The 17,489-nt window shown below is 34.4% G+C and overlaps 1 long non-coding RNA gene across 2 annotated transcripts in view; it reads right to left on the bottom strand.

Annotated features, from left to right (window-relative positions):
* The window catches only part of LOC115029212 (uncharacterized), a 30,926-nt gene extending 14,821 nt beyond the window's left edge, over positions 1 to 16,105 (bottom strand). Inside the window, exons 1-3 of one of the 2 annotated variants that reach the window (XR_003834765.1) lie at positions 16,008 to 16,105; positions 13,055 to 13,145; positions 11,380 to 11,402 (exon numbers count right to left, since the gene is read on the bottom strand). This is a non-coding gene — a long non-coding RNA (uncharacterized LOC115029212). The remainder of the gene's footprint in view (positions 1 to 11,379; positions 11,403 to 13,054; positions 13,146 to 16,007) is intronic. The other variant, XR_003834766.1, reaches the window with a different exon arrangement.
* Between the last annotated feature and the right edge of the window lie 1,384 nt (positions 16,106 to 17,489).

Raw genomic sequence — 17,489 nt, 5'->3', positions numbered from 1 at the left:
TGTACAGAAAAATAAAAAGTTATTACCCAATTTTCTTAGTTTTCTGTAAGTTTTAAAAGAGAGAGTATTTTGATAAGCTACCCAGTACAGGGGAACGCCTGGGCCAAAAAGTGGGAGTGGGTGGGTAGGGGAGTGGGAGGGAGGGTATGGGGTACTTTGGGGATAGCATTGGAAATGTAAATGTGGAAAATACCTAATAAAAATATTTAAAAAAATAACTTGGTGTTATCTGGGTTTCCAACAGGAATGAAAAAAATAAAATAAAAATAGCCACAAAAGATTTTACCTATAAAATTTTGGGCCTATAGAATGTGCAGAGCTAATGATGGAGCAGGAATTATGAGAGTGTCCAACAAAAGACTGGTCCATCTTGAGACCCACGCCATGAGAAAGCACCCACCTCTAACACTACAGATGATATTCTGCTGTACATGCACGCAGAAGCCTAGCATAATCATCATCAGAGAGGGTTCACCAGCAACCAATGCAAACTGTCTCTGATCCTGTTGTTCACTTTTGGGATCCTTTCTCATAACTAGGCTGTGTTAAAATAGCATCCAGGTTCTGCCTCCCAAACCCATGCTCGCAGAAATAAGACTCAGAAGCAAGTTACAAATACCTTGGTCACATGGCTCGGTTCTACTCTGACTAGATCATAACTAAGATACCCACTTATTTTAGCCTACATTTTGTCAGGTGGCTGGCTACCTGTGCTCAGGTTCATGCTTCCATACATCAGTCCCCTCACCTCTTTCTGCTCTTCCTAGTGCCACCTTCTCTCTGAGAATTCTTTCTTCTCCTGATGTCTTATCTCTGTCTCCTACCTAAGCCAGAGACAACAGTCTTTTTATTTTACAGGTGAGGCATACATAAGATCCACAAGAAGTTCTCTTTACAATTGCCCTTTTTAGTCCAATAAAAGCCTTTTAATACTAATTGAATACAATTATAGCAATTACAACAACTATAAAGTGTGATATATATGTATAATGTCTGGTCCATTTTATATTTGGTAACTTAGATAAAGTATTGTATTATCTCCTCTATCTTGGTGAGCTAGAATTTTGTATCTAAGTACTTTTTATCTTAAGTTTTATTACCATCCTAGAAACAGCTTTATAAAATCCTAAACAGCTTAAGTTCAATTGTGAGACTACAGCTATCTAGTCTTCAACTCCATCAGAGATTTCAGAAGGAATAAGTATTATTTGAGTAAGCAGGAAGCACAAGAACACACCTTCCAAAAATTAAGGAAATGACAGAGACAGATGACTGCCTGGATAAGCCCCAAAATTCTTTATAACACTGAAACATCTATCTTCTCCTTACTTGCCCATAACATGGCTGTCTTACCTAGCCTCAAAAGGAGAGGATGTGCCTAGTATTATGTAACCCAAAATGATACAGCTGCCTCCTGAGAGGTTCCACCACTGCCTGACAAATACAGAGGTGGATCCTCACTGCATACCATTGAACTCAGCACAGGGTCCCCAAAGAAGGAGCTAGACAAAGGACCCAAGAAGCTGAAGGTGTTGGCAGCCCCATAGGAGGAACAACAATGAACTAATCAGTACCCTCAGAGCTCTCAGGGACTAAACCACCAACCAAAGAGTGCTCATGGTGGGACTCATGGCTCCAGTTGCATAAGCAGTAGAGGATGGCCTAGTTGGTCATCAACGGGAAGAGAGGCCCTTGGTCCTGTAAAGGCTCTATGTCCCAATGTAGGGGAATGTCAGGGCCAGGAAGTGGGTGTGGGTGTGTTGCTGAGCAGGGGTAGCAGTAGGGGGTAGAGGGTTTTCAGAGGAGAAAAGGGGATAGCATTTGAAATGTAAATAAAGAAAATATCTAATTTAAAAAAAATACAGAAAAAAGAAATGCTGGAGCTGGTTGAGAGCCATGAGAGACTCTCCGTTCCTGAAGAGAAAGGGAGAACTTGCGGCTCAAGAAGAGGGGAGGAAGTGGACAAGTATTGGGAGGAAAGAGTGAAGAATACTGCAGTTATGGTTTAAAGCAAGTAAATAATTTTTAAAAATCCAAAATATGTAAAGATCAAACAAGTTTTCTTAAATAGTTACAAAATCACTGTTAAAATGAAAAATACAAGGTAGAAATCAATATACCATGACCATGAATCAGATGACAAAATAAAACAAAACAAATGAAAAGAGAATACATTCGAATAAAACCTGATGAATATAAAGTAATTTTCAATATGTCTACAAACACCATCATCCTGGCCATGTGAAGATGCTTATCAGTAAATAAATAAATGTCTGTGATGAATGGATTGTATCTGAATATAATAAGAATAAAATTCAGCTGAGAAATATAAATGAATATTTCAAAAATTATTATTTATGTCATATTTCAAGAGCAGGAGATAGCTATAGAATCATTTTCTTCATAAATGCATAAGAATACTACACTATAAAGAAAAGATAATTAAAAATCGGATAAAGAACCTCAATGAAATTTTGAGGCTGTGAATATATGAATGAATCTACTTGTATGCTGCATGGAAAATAATGTATTACTGAATTTCAACTTTTGATTTTAAATAATAGAACAATTGCATCTAACTGCAAACTGAGACCTTAGGACGGAAGTGTCTAGTTTTGGACAGTGGGAAGAATAGATTTACCTTTTACTACTAGTGGATCTAATATATTCCAAGCTTTTGATCATTTAACTATCTCTGTTTCAGGGTTGACACAAATAATGTTACTGATGACTTAATATTTTTCTCAATAAAAGTTACTTGTCATAAAAATCATGCAGTAATTTTTCAAATGATGAGAAGGATACAGGACTCTTTCAATGTTCATCTTATATTTCTATGCAACCAATACTTGCTCTTTTATCTAAGATCAGTTTTCATTAACTACATTTATAACATGGGATTATACATTATATATGTATACTATATAAAACTTTTAATGGGGTTGATGCCTATTATATGTGTTCTTTGTATACAATTTTTATATTATCTTTTAACTACTTTTAAAAATAGGCAGTAAAGTCATATAATAAATGTTTCTTCCTTTTACTTGCTAAGATAACATGTTCACTTAAGTGAGTCTGTGTCTAAGCCTGTGAGTGATAGACTTGTGCTTAAAAAATGACAGTTTGTTGAGAATTGTTGAATTTACATCAATTAGATGCATACAATCAATATTATTGTAATATAATTTTTTATCATTAATTATTTTATTTAGCTACCAGCACTCCCGAATTTCCATCATCATATTTACCTCAAATTATTATTAAAACATGCACTATATATCTTGAATCTGACGAAGGTCTCCTGATTTCTATTAATATTTAGTATGGGAGAAATAAATAATGTTTCTAGTTCTACATGGCATTAACTTTATGTTTTTCATTAGTCATAACATTGCCAGCTGTGTTTCTCTGTCACTAAAAAGATCCTAGAAATAAATGCAGGTGTTCCTAGAGACAAATGCAAATGATATCAACGTCGTCATTTTTAATCCACTGAGTGTTTAATTATGGAATGCTGTCTTTAGATTTTATTTATGTTAATAGTAACGCTTTAGAAAATAGAGCAAGTGTTAAAACCTCGGAAGAACTCATGAATTATTCCTGCCGTTGGTCTTGTCACTGTTGACAAATGCTCCATATGTTCTTGAATCATACTCTTTACTTGACTGTTAATCTGCTTTGACATGGATACCTGAGTCAAATCACACAGAAACTTAAAAATAGTGCTGGGTACCTCTGTGCAACTTAAAACATCCCTCCCCTTCCTGACTCTTCACTTAAAACTCTACATTTACGTTCTCATTTCTTATTCCAATAAAGGACAGTCAACTGAAAGGCAGAGCTCAGGTTTTTAGCAGATTGTAGCTGCAACAGACACTCATGGCCACCATTATCCAGAGGTGTGGTGTAGTGACTAAAATGTATAAGTAAGCATTAGGCAGTTGTTTTATATTATTGCCTCTGAAGTTTCTCCAGTATTTGTTTTTCCATTCCTTCAATACTTCATGTAATGTTTCCAGAAAATTGTTTCAAAAATTCTCCTATGCATCACAGAGCTGCCACTTAAAATCTGGGATGTTAAGTTTGCTTTCTATTGTGCAAACATAGCTCCAGAATTTGACATATAAAGGACTGGTGGGGAAAAAAGAAAAATTTAATTTAATTCTAATAAAAATGTAACATTTAATTAGTTTTTAAAAGAAGTTGAAAATTTGAAAGTTGATACAAGTCTTTGCAGAGATACTTGTGAATGACCGGATGAATTTAATGCATTTACGACAGAGTTTGAAGAAGGCTCTTTCTCTCTTGGCTTTGATTATGCACTAAGTGAAGACACATTAAATGTTTAAGCCTTCATCATGAGCTTTCAGCTTCCAGAAATGTGAGACACTAAGTATCTGTCCTTTATAATTGGCCTAGACTCAGACGTTCTGTTAGAGCAGAAATAAACTTGAAAATGTCTCATTAATGTGATGACTGCACACTTTATAAAAATGAAAGTATAATGTCATATACAGAAGTGCTACATGGTCTTTAGTAGCAGTATCCTAGCTAATAATAACAATATTTTAACGATTACACTAATTTTAAAATTCGGACTTTATACTAAGAAGTTTCTGCTATGACTTCATACAGAACAGTAGCATCCATGGGCAGACCCTTAGCTATTAATATTGAGAAGTTCTGTGACTTGGTTCTCACTCCACATTCCTCTTCCTGCTAAAGCTACTTGGTGCTACATTCTACTAATACTGGCTCTGACTTCCAATTATGACTGTATTGGAGACCAGTACTAGGAACAACGTCACATTCTGTTGTTGTATTGTTAAAATCAGCTCTTTTTCTTCCCATCAGGTTGTTTGCCAGTTTCATTTGTAGCCTTCATTCACGAGCTCTAGATAGATTTCGCAGTGCCTTAGTTATCTCTAACAACAAAACAAGCCTTTAGTGGATCATTGCATCAGAACCATGGTTTCTTTAAAGTAAAACCCACAGATAAAAAAATAAGGGTTTTATGTTTATTATTTCTGCGCTTATAAGTTTTGAAGAGTACTGAAAACATACATACACACAAGTAACATTATATAGATAAACAGATTGTTTATATATACACACACATATTATGTATGTATATATATATATGAAATGTGTGTATGTGAGTGTGTGTGGTGTGTGTGTGTGTGTGAGTGTGTAAGAATAAGAGGGCATACATTTGAAACAGAGCAAGAAAAATACTTGGAAGGGCTTGAAGGAAAGAAAGAGAAGAGAGAAATATTAAAATTATAATCTCAAGACAAAAATAACCAAATATTTTAAAGTTTATGAGGAAGCAGTTTCCACAGCAAATGGCTTTCCTAGTTATAGGCAGCTGACACACGGCCGTCATTAATTTAGCCATTGAGCCTTCTAAAATCATTCAGGATGTGGAGAGTACCCAGGAGTAAAATGATACAGTCTTCATTTCATCAATTGGAAAATGTCTTATCATAGTACTTACAACATTTCTAATAGGAAATATTAAAACATTTTCACATGAATTGATGGACCACAAAGATCTGTGAATAAAATTCAGAATTTATTAACTTAAATAGGAATATAAAAGTTCACTTTCAATTACTTCTACTAGAAATTATTTCTTACATATAAGTACATTGGTGATAAACTAAAATAACATTATCTTTGTGTATAGGTCTTCTCTAAAATAATTTTATTTAATGTTATAGGCTTTGTATATATTTCATATTGTGTCTCATGGAAAAGTTATAGTCATCCCAAACTTAAAAATGAGACTGGATATAAAAATGTAAAAGCCAAAATGATTGATTGTCTTATAAATATAAGACCATAGATGTAATGAATGAGACTACAGAAGAAATGTTGATCCCCTCTTTGAAAAGTATAATATATTTAGTTATAAATGTAGACTGTCTCTTGACTCCCTTGAGTTATCATATTTTGGAATGGCATATGAGAAACCTGGAATGTGGTGACCAGTAATTTATTTCTATCAAATTTGCTGTTAAGAAGCTGTGCAAAACACCGCTTGTCATAAAGCAGGAGCTTTTTAGAATTCACTAACGGAGAAGTTCACTGAACTCTAAAGTGCATTAGTAATACAGAATAAGCATTCCCTTTAGGGAAAACATTCTTTGGTTGCACAGAGATACTCTGTAATTGACCTGCACTAAGCATAAAATGCAATATTGATTTTAAAACTAAATCTAAGTATAATTCTCAGATGAGAAACATTCTCTTAAGATAAAACCTTGGGATATCTAGAAAATGATTCCAGCTAATTTTGAATTATCTTTTCATCTAACATAGAGATTCTGATAATTTAATTAAAAATAAAAAGAATTTAAATCTTAGCACTTATATTCATGATGATATATATATTTTATTATAATTAACTTTTGCTATCTATCTATCTATCTATCTATCTATCTATCTATCTATCTATCTATGCAAAGTTAAGAAGAACACCCAAATTTACAAAATATATTATTTAAGGAGATATACCACATGATAAATAACAAATACTATCTGACTTAATAAATAAAAGCCTTTTCAAAACAAAAGCCTACTTATAAGATTATTTTTATCTTATATTTGTTCTTCTATGCTATTTTCTTTTTGTGCCTGTGAGGTTCCACATAATATTACACTTGAGTAATCAGAAGAGCAGTATTATTTTCACTGGAAAAGACCTCTGATCTAAAAGGAAAAAGAGTGATATTCATAAAAATGATAAATTATTTTTCATAAACAAAGGTACATTTTATTTGAACACAAATGTTTTATTGTACTTTATTATACCTCACAGGTATAAAAAGAAAATAGTGTAAAAGAAAATATATAAGATAAAAATAATCTTATAAGTAGGATTTTCTTATGAAAAGATTTTTATTTATTAAGTTAGATTGTATTTGATATTTAACATGTTTATTGTGATTGATCATCCACAGTAAAATGCTTACCATAATTGTTTATCATTTTATAATAGATTAGATGAAAGAAAAGGTAGTTATTTAAATATTACCGGAATCTTTGGCATATATTAATATAAAATAATGAGAAAACAGGTTGGGTATTGAACAACGGAGAGATTGTAGAACATGTGAAATTATTTGGCTTATTTGACATAGAATAGGGTGAGTAATAAAAAAAAATCACTAAAGTAACTGAAGGCATGGAGTCTATGGTGAACTCTCAAAAATTATCCTAGAAACTGGCAATGCATACGTGGCAGTAAAGCTGATAATTCAAGAAGGTATAAAATAATGTGAAACATGAATACAAAGAAATTGAAAAATAAGTTGTGAAAGATGGACCACTAGACAGGCTCTCTTGACTGACAGATAGGTAACAACAATTAATCTGCAGGCATATCTCTATCTCAATAAACGTTTTAATCTCTTTGGTAAATAGTTGTAATGATGGACTTATAGGTGAACGAACATGAGGAAGACAAAGGGTGTTTCACAGTAAAAACACTCACAACATGCCTCTACCACTTGTATGACCATCAGAGAAAGAACAAAAGGAAGAAAAGAAAGAAATGTAGGAAAGACAAGGTAATTGATGTTCCATGAGTTGGAATACAAATGCTTTGAACTGAAGCATCTGAAATGTGTCTTTGCTCTGACTTGCTGATATAAAAAGTTGGGAAATGCAAATTAAAACAACCCTGAGATTCCACCTCACACCAGTCAGGATGTGTAAGATCAAAAACTCAGGTTAGAGTAGATGCTGGCGAGGTTGTGGAAAAAGAGGAACACTCATCCATTGTTGGTGGGATTGCAAGGTGGTACAAATAATCTGTACATCAGATTGGCAGTTCCTCAGAAAATTGAACATAGTACTGTCTGACAACCCACTAATACCACTCCTTGGCATATACCCAGAAGATGCTCCAACATGTAATAAGGCCACATGCTCCACTATGTTCATCACAGTCTTATTTATAATAGCCAGGAACTGGAAAGAACCCAAATGTCCCTCAACAGAGGAAGGGATACAGAAAATGTGATACATTTACACAATGCTACTCAGCTATGAAAAAATAATGAATTTATTAAATTCTGAGGCAAATGGTTGGAAATAGAAAATATCATCCTGGGTCAGGTAACCCAATCACAAAAGAACACACATAGTATGCACACCCTGATAAGTGGGTATTAGCACAGAAGCTCAGAATACTCACGGATACAACTCACAAACCACATGAAACTCAAGAAGAAGACCAAAGTGTGGATTCTTTGATCCTTCTTAAAAGGGGAAACAAAATACCCATGGAAGGAGTTACGAGACAAAGTGTGGAGCAAAAACTGAAGGAATGACCACCAGGAGACTGCCCCACCTGGGCACCATCCCATATACAGTTACCAAACCCAGACACTATTGTGGAAGCCAACAAGTGCTTCCTGATAGGAGCCTGATATAGCTGTCTCCTGAGAGGCTCTGCTAGTGCCTGGCAAATACAGAAGTGGATGCTCACAGCCATCCATTGGACTGAGCACAGGGTCCCTAATAGAGAAAGGACCCAAGGAGCTGAAAGGTTTGGCAGCCCCATAGGAGGGACAACAATAAGAACTTAGCAGTAGCCCCAGAGCTTCCAGGGACTAAATCACCAACCATAAAGTTCACATGGTGGGACTCATGGCTCCAGCTGCATATGTAGGAGAGAATGGCCTTGTCAGTCATCAATATGAGAAAAAGCCCTTGGTCCTGTGAAGTCTGTATGCCCCATTGTAGGAGAATGCCAAGGCCAGGAAGCAGGTGTGGGTGGGATGGTGATCAGCAGAATGTGGGTGGGGATAGGGGGGGTTTGGAGGTGAAAACAGGAAAGGGGACAACATTTGAAATGTAAATAAAGTAACTAATAAAAAAAAAAGAGCACAGTAGTATTCTGAAGGTCTGAGTTCAAATCCAAGCAACCACATGGTGGCTCACAAATATCCATAACGAAATCTGATGTCCTCTTCATGAATATCTGAAGACAGCTACAGTGTACTTACTCACAATAAATAAATAAATAAATCTTTTTTCAAAAAGGTTAAGATGAATGTTGAAAAAATGAAGATTAATGAAGATATTAAAGTCTTGGTAAAGTATAAAAGCCAGCTTACTTAAAATGATAATCAGAATCACAATGACAACATTTGGAAAAAGAGACTATTTGTGGATTTTCCCCTCTCCTTAAGAGGGAAACTAATTATTTCAAAATCTTTATCCACTGAACAGGAGAGCCATATGCTTCATATTTGAATTGTAAAGCTATGTACTTTGGTATGGGAAAAAGTGGTTTCATATAAATGTAGCTGCATTAAAACAAGAGCCAAAGTTATCAGGAGTACTTTACATGCATAGTATTTATAGCTTGCTTTTCATCTCGCTGACAAGAACCCTTCTCTCTTCAATAGTATTACAGTACAGGGTTGATAGGCTCCTGGAGGATTAGCTTATCAGTGCAAGCCACACTGAGTTGTCATGCCTAACATAACAAAAATGTAAAATGATACCTTGTCTTTGATATATTTCTGGATATTATACAACACACAAGTGAGTGACTGTTATTACTATCAGATGTAACTATGCGCTCAAGTTCATTACATTTGATAATTGATGTCTCCAACCCAGCTTAGTCCTAGAAATAACTAAAACAAGTTAGCTTTAGAAGAAGAAAAAAAGCATTTTTGGAGAGAGTTGGGATAATATTTCTACAGTCACTATTTTATTATTTCTCATAGTATTTAATTGCAGTTTTATAAGTATATTATGTCCTGGCATGGGGATTTTCGTAGATAAAACACCATAAAAGTACTACATAACGAGTGGGAAAGAGTTTAGGGTGAAAGTCCACTGAAATCCTCTATTAGTGTATTTTCTTAAGTGCAAAGTCAATGCAGATAAATGTTTCATTGTTTCTAATAGGTTTGTCTCCAATATATACCTCTGAGATCATTAACAGCCAATCTCTTTAAAGACTCAAAACATATGATTTTCTTAATACCGGAACACACCAACTCTATGTGACAGCTGTTGCAATATTTAGAGAACAAAAGAGGAGATCTAGAAAATCCTCCTAGAATTAAATCGTTATAGAAAAAAAGATTATCATTCTTGATCAAGGGACATACTTAGTATACAAATTGAAATTTAAGCACATGCCATCTATTTACCTCAAAATGCATAAACCATAAATCATACTATTGGAGGAGGTTGATCGTTCTTTCTACATCTTCAAATGTGGTAAAAGAACACAAACATTGTTTAGAAGAAATAAAAACTTATACCAATGGTAAGGCAAAGACTACTTTTGTAAGTGTACTGCCAGGAAAGGTCAAGACTATTGAAGAAAGAAAGATTGAATTCTACAATCTCAAGGAGGAGAGATTAAAGCACTGAGGTGAGATAGTGAATCCAATACTGGTGACACTTAAAAGGAGGCTGGTCAGCATGATTGCTCATTCTCATTTGACAGTTAAGAAGTGTGTCTTCTATTCCCCAACAAACACAGCAAGATAGGGTCACTTGCTTTTTGCTTGACCTGGAATGGAGCAAAGGCTATGAGGGGAGGGCTATGGATAATAAAACTCAGTGAAATAGAGGATGAGTTTACAACTGTAGTTCTCTGAAGAGTTCTAAGAATAGATAGATCAGGAAACTATACTTGGAAAAGAAGAATTGTAACTCTAACAAACGAACTACAAGATACATAAAAGTATAGATTGTTTTAGAAACTGAGTTCTGTGCTTAAAGAGAGGAATGGGCTGAGGAACTGTGGGAGGGCAGACCGGGAGATAGGTAAGGACTAGACTGTAAAACAATAAAAGTAATTTTAACATGTGTACACCTTGAAAAAAAAAAACAAAAACAGAAAAATAAAAGATTGAGATGTGCCTCTGTGAATAATTAAACCATATTGGATTTTTTTTTTGAGTTTTCAATTAATGCTGGTATCTCAATGTCTTCATCACTGTCTTACTGCTGTGAAGAGAGACTATGACCTGACTGAGGCAACTTTTATGAATGAAAGCATTTTCTTGGGAGCTTGTTTAGAGTTTCAGTAACTTAATCCATTATAGTCTCTGTGAGGAGCATATAGGCACTAGAGCAATGGCAGAGAGCTACACCCTGATCCCTGATCTGCAAGCAAATCAAAAGTCTGGGTCTGACCTTAACTTTTGAAAGCTCAAAGCCACCAAGAGTGATACACTTTCTCCAATGACACTAATCCTTTAATCTTTTTAAATAGTGCCAGTTCCTAGTGACTAAGCATTAAAAATATATGCTGCTGTGATACTCATTCTTATTACAAACATTACACTCAGCATCCAGACCCACATCATTTATTCTAATCACTGTATATCTTACCAGCATGTTGTACAAACTCCATCCTGTCAACAATCCATGTGTAATTGCAAGAACAAGTGCAGGAAGAAATGATGAGAAACTGCTGAGAACTAAGTTTACTTGTTGGGTCATGACTTTAACACTTTTATACTGTTGAAACTTTGAATAACTTTTGGAAAATGCACTTAACTTTAACATCTCCATGAATATAAATAATGAAAATACATCTGAATGAATGTACTTATTTATAGGCAAACAGTGAATGATAAAACAGCACTTAAAAGTAACTTTAAGTTAGTTTGATCATTATTCTGTCTTTGAGGAAATTAATTACAGTTGAACTTATGTAAGTCCTCTCTAAAGTTTTACTGCTATGATATTGTAATTTTCCATGTTTTATGTAAATTATGAAAAACATTTTAGCACGTATATTATGGTATGAAAAATGTACCTCTTTCTTTCATTGTGGTAATAAAGAAAACAGTTGATTTCTTGGAGAATGATCGAAAGGGAAATGTCTGCATGCAAAATGCCATTTTCTTCATTTGACTCTTTGAGTCATCATCAGTGTATGTTTATGTTGTCTTGAATTAGAGCCAAACATTTCAAGATATTTCTAGTACACTCAAGTTATCTGAAATGTAGGAAATGTAGTGCCAAGGAAGGCAAGCAGAGTGCCCATTGGTTTGACATTCTCAATCACTTACAGGGCCACACAGTTTCTTTGACACAGTAGGATGTCACTGCATCCTTACACACAGAAATATGCCATTAGCAATTATACATCATTGAAATATCCAATTAAATAAAATAATGAAATAAATATTTTGTATATTTTCTCCCTATTCTTTATAGCTATACTAAAATCATCAATAAGTTAGGATGTGAGGAATGTTCTCCCTTGACTGTTAAAAATACACATCAGTTTGTAATACTAAAAGCATAAGATTTATGAAACTTCAGTTGAAGTAATAGTTTCTGTACTTCCCAGGTTACAATGAAATAAAATCTTTATACAGGAGGGGGTAATTTATTTTACTTAAATTAATTCTCAGTTTTGAGAATCCTGTGACAAATTTTAAAGCCTACAAAAAAATTCTGATATAGAACATTCTATTATTTCTACAACTCTAAATGTATATGCTATGTAAGAAATGAAATGCAGGAAAGCAATGTAATCATATTTTATGGGTACACTGGTCAAATCTTGTTCTTTGATAGGAGGAGTGGCCATAAACACACTATTGCATTTTCCATGAAGGTCTACTGTTACTTGTTCTTGTAATATCTCTTCCAAGTGCTTCTATACTACACCTCATATTTCAAAGACATTTTGAGTAATCTCAATTTCATGACCTGTGCCAAAGCCCTGACTGAAAATATTATCCCTATTGTATGACTGTGTTATGAGAAGTATCAATTCCTATTACAATACTGATCCATTTATTAAGTCTTTCTCAACCTCCTGGAAATGCCTCAAAATGAAAAGCATTTTATGGAACCCTTAATCTCAGTATCAAACTAGGATCACTAGTAAAAGTAATGACTTTTTTTTTTAAATGAGCATCATTAAGGTTTGAGTCTCTTCCTTTCCCCTGTTAATATAAATATTTAAGAGAACATATAATGAATTACTAATGCATGCTAAAAATGCACAGTTTTGAGAAGATTCAGCAAAAAGAAAAACGGTACTTACAGAAGACCACATGCCATGTCTCTGTTTCTGAGAAATTCCAGACCCAGGAAAACTTACAGACAGAAGGCCATTCCTGCATGATGGTTTAATCCTGAGAGACATGTGAAAATTTAAAGATTAGAAAGTTTAAAAATCAGAGTTTCTTTCTGAAGTGATTTAATTGTGGTGCTGTGAATAAAAAGTTACCCCAATAGACTCAGATATTTGAACGTTTGATCTTTATTTGGTGGGCTATGTTTTAGTGGTTTGGGAGGTGTGGGCTTGTGTCATCGAATTGTGGCTTTAAGGATTCACAAACCCATACAATTACTAGTGGTCATAACCACCCTCTCTCCCTAATGATGACTGTCTCATGGTGTGAGCTTTCAGCTACCTGGACCATGCCTGCTTCTCATGCCTTCATGGTTGTAAAATGAAACCCCTGTAACTGTAAGCTCCCAATGGACAAAATCTTCCACAAGTTGCCTTGCTCATGGTGTCCCTTCACAGAAAAACCAACCAAACAAACAAACAAAAAACCCAAAAATGTATCAAAGACAATATTTAAACCTTGACTATAACTATAAAAAGCATGTAAAAATTATTGCAAACATAGTCAATGTTCATATTCAAATTTGTGCTGAACTTTTTAATTTACAGATTGTAAATATTTGTATCTTTCTTTAAAAGGGAATTTCCTAGAAACACTTCACAAAAGAAGTGTTAGCCTCGTTAGGGGAACTTATTACTTGTATTTATTAATTAATATGGCAGAAAACTAACTTTTAAATGGCTATGCTTAAACCCGTTCCTTTGCAGAAACTGGATTCAGGTTTGTAGGGCCAGCACTAAAAATGCTATTTATATCATCACTCTAGGGTACAGAATATTTTGTAAGGACCTAAAAATGTCTAAGAGTTGAAGGATGGAATAGAGGTTAGTAATACCATTTTACAGACTCAGTTCAACCATTGCAATCAATGACTAAAACACATCTGCAATTCTCTTCAATGGGTCCACACAACGCTCCCATTATCAACATTTAGAATGGGGAGTGACTCAAGGGTCTTACAATTTTTCTTCCACCTTCTCTCTACTGAAAGGCTCTGAGAGTAAGGAACTCCTGTCTTCTAGTGTGTTCAGTGGGGTGAATTTATCAAGTTCTGAAGTATAAATTAAAACCTGTGGACAGCATAGAACCCTGGCTAACCTAAGTGGGTCACACAACAAAAGTAACAGACACAGACTTGAGAATAGAAATGTTTCAAGGGAAGAGCATACAGACAGATGGTAGGGAAGTGGGAGACAAGATGTTAATATAAATCTCATACATTTGTGAAATTTTCTAAAAGAAAATACAACAAATATAGAACAAGAGAATTTTCTAGTGTGTTAAAGCAGGGACAAAACCTATTAAGGAGCTAGAGAAAGTCTGTTTTGCAAAGGGAAAAGCGTAGTGCCTGTTGACTGTCAGCCATCTCCCGACTAAGCCTGTACTTAGAATAGCCCTCATGTATGTTCCACACTAAAGCGAACGTTACAGAACCATTCCCCTTTATTATCGGTGGAACGTATTTGCCATGCCAAGGGAGCAGAGCATGGTCATGAACAGATGCCAGAAGAAATTTAGAGAAGACAATGTTCTGAGAACTTCCCGATGTACAAAATAAGACATGAAAGCCCACCTAAGAGGATAGTCCACGAATGGAAAATACAGTTACCAAAGGAAAGAATTAACTGAAAAAAATATATATTTTGTGTGTGTGTGTGTGAATATAAATCCTCCATTTATTATATAACATTTTTAACTTTTTGATATTTCATTTTATTACTGAATTTATTTGTATGCCAAATGATCAGGATATAATTCTTACTTGACAGTAATAAGCAGACAATTCCTTATTATTTTAATTCAAATGATGTTGCCATTTAATTCTTTCATGTTTTTTTAAGATATGAAAAACACAAAAAACCCATCATTTCTTAGGATATTTTTAAAATTTGTACAGTAATAATTTAATTTTCACTGAAATCCTACTTCACACTGTATTTTACTTCCTTGAGTATGCATATGTGCATGCATGTGCTTGTACAGTACAGTGTATAGTGCCATGCACTATATCATGTGCGTACAATGTGTTTGCACACGCGTGTAGCACCAGAGTTTGATGACAGACTTCAGTACCCTTCTCCATCATACTTTGTGAGACAGACTCTCTCAGTGCATCTGGAATTTGCCCATGTGGCTAGCGCAACTCATCACTGCTCTGATTATTTCTATTTCTTTGGTTACAGAAACAGGAGCACTCCCAACTTTTATGGGTGTAGGGACTCAAGCTCATGTCTTCCTCCAACAGTCTTTCTTATATAATTTATTAGCTCTCATTGTACTCCACTGTCAGGCCCTTGAGGGCAAGATCATACTTGCTGAATTGTTAGAAGAACAAGATTCATGCTCACAAGTACAGGTGGCAGTTATATGCTTGAGGTTGAATGATTCCACAGTGTTTTCAGTAATGCGTTTCTCATAATTTTAAAAACAAAGACAATAGAGGGCAGGGTATAAACAGGTAACTTTATTCCCCACACTTAGAGCTGACAATTGTTCAGCAATTCACAGTATTTTAAAGAAATCACATCTTTTCCCACCATCCAATAGATCATTTCTCTTTATTTGAAAATATGAAATAGTCTCTAATAAAATGGAACACATCTTATAAGTTATTATAAATGTATTTGCCTTTGCCATTATATGATTTATAAAGTTCTTGAATTTTGGATTGTTTGTTTATTTTAATTAAAATTGTTATCACATTCATTCACATTTATTTTCATTTCTTCATTTCTTTTCATGCAATTTCACAATTTATACCTGGAGAATCATATATATATATATTAAATCTTCTGCATTCTGCATATAAAAACAGGTCTTGGGATACCAGTTCTGCCCCATAAAGATGAGAAAATATTTTACCTCTCACCACTGACGTCCTGTATCTCTTCTGGTTCATCTAGGCTGAATTGTTCTCTTGCTGAAAACAATGTTTTTACATAATATCAGCACAAGTCATGGTCTATCTGTAATCAAAATTAGATAAGACATTAACAAGAATATTTTATAATCAAGATTGATGAAAGCAGATACACAGGTAACCACATGATGAGGAGTAATGACTATAGCTTTTCTCTTTTCACGGTGAGCACAGGCCCTCCAAATTAGAGACTAATTTCTTTAAATCATTCTTCAGTGTGCTGATACAGACGTGTGGTATTGGAGTGTATCCTAATATTGTGTTCTGGAGCTGCTGTAGTCCCTTATGTGATATCAAAGACTAAACATAGTTACTTTGTTTTTCTTTTTCTTTGACTAAAAGCATGTCTGTAAGATATATCTGCTACTGACTAGAAGACACGTATCATATCGCCATGCATTCCAGGAACATTTTTATGTATGACTATGTTGCACTGCAATAGCAGTGAAACTTCTCTTATCTTTAGTCTTTCTTCTTGCTCTTCCATGTCAGCTTACCCACAGTGGAAACAGTCTGCCTTCTACCTTCATGTGCAGTTTTCCTCTTAGTTGAAAACCAATGACACTTTTTGTGGATATTGGCTTAGTTTGCTTATGAAGAAAATCTGAACTTCTCTCTTTTCTCCTGAGAACTACATAATTCCATTAGCATGAATAGCCCCAATTCATATATGATATAATTTATTCTTTAATTTATCTGTTCATGGATACTTAACATTAATTCCACAACTTGAAAATTGTGAGCAGTACCATAATTAACTTAAAAGTTTATATATATATATATATATATATATATATATATATATATGCATGGCATACTAGTTTTGGACACTTTGAGTATGTACATAGGAATGGTCAAGCTGACTCAAATAATAATCACATTTTTTAAATAAGTTAGTAACCCATCTCACTTGCAAAGGGGCTGGACTAATTTAAATTCCCACATTATGTACAGGTCCTCCACAGTCACTAACCACAACCACAACATTTGTTGCTTTCCACTTCCCAAATGTCTTCATTCTGGCTGCATTGAAGTGGAATCTCATTTGTATCTCCCAGATAAGTAAAACATTGAATATTTTTTCATGCACTTTATCCAATATACTGTTCTTGAAAAGTGTGCATTCTGTTGCTGTTCCCATTTACTTTTGGGGTTTTGATACTTGATAATTGAGTTAGATGTGTATTGTAGATCTCCATCCCTGTCAGAAACATAATAAAAATAATCTTCTATTCGTGATGCAGTGTCTTTCTCCAGTTTTTCTGCTTTAGCTGTGACTAATTCCCCTAGACCTGGTACCTGACATCAAGAGTATTTGTTTCTAAGATGATATACATACATGCAAGTGGAATTTAACTGTCCCGTGTGTGTGTGTGTGTGTGTGACCATAAAGTATCAAAGAAGAGACCATGAATTCTAGAGAA

Source organism: Mus caroli, unplaced genomic scaffold, assembly GCF_978045245.1.
Source record: "Mus caroli unplaced genomic scaffold, Mus_caroli_1 scaffold_12, whole genome shotgun sequence".
Classification (NCBI taxonomy): domain Eukaryota; kingdom Metazoa; phylum Chordata; class Mammalia; order Rodentia; family Muridae; genus Mus; species Mus caroli.
This window is presented reverse-complemented; position numbering and strand designations above follow the sequence as displayed.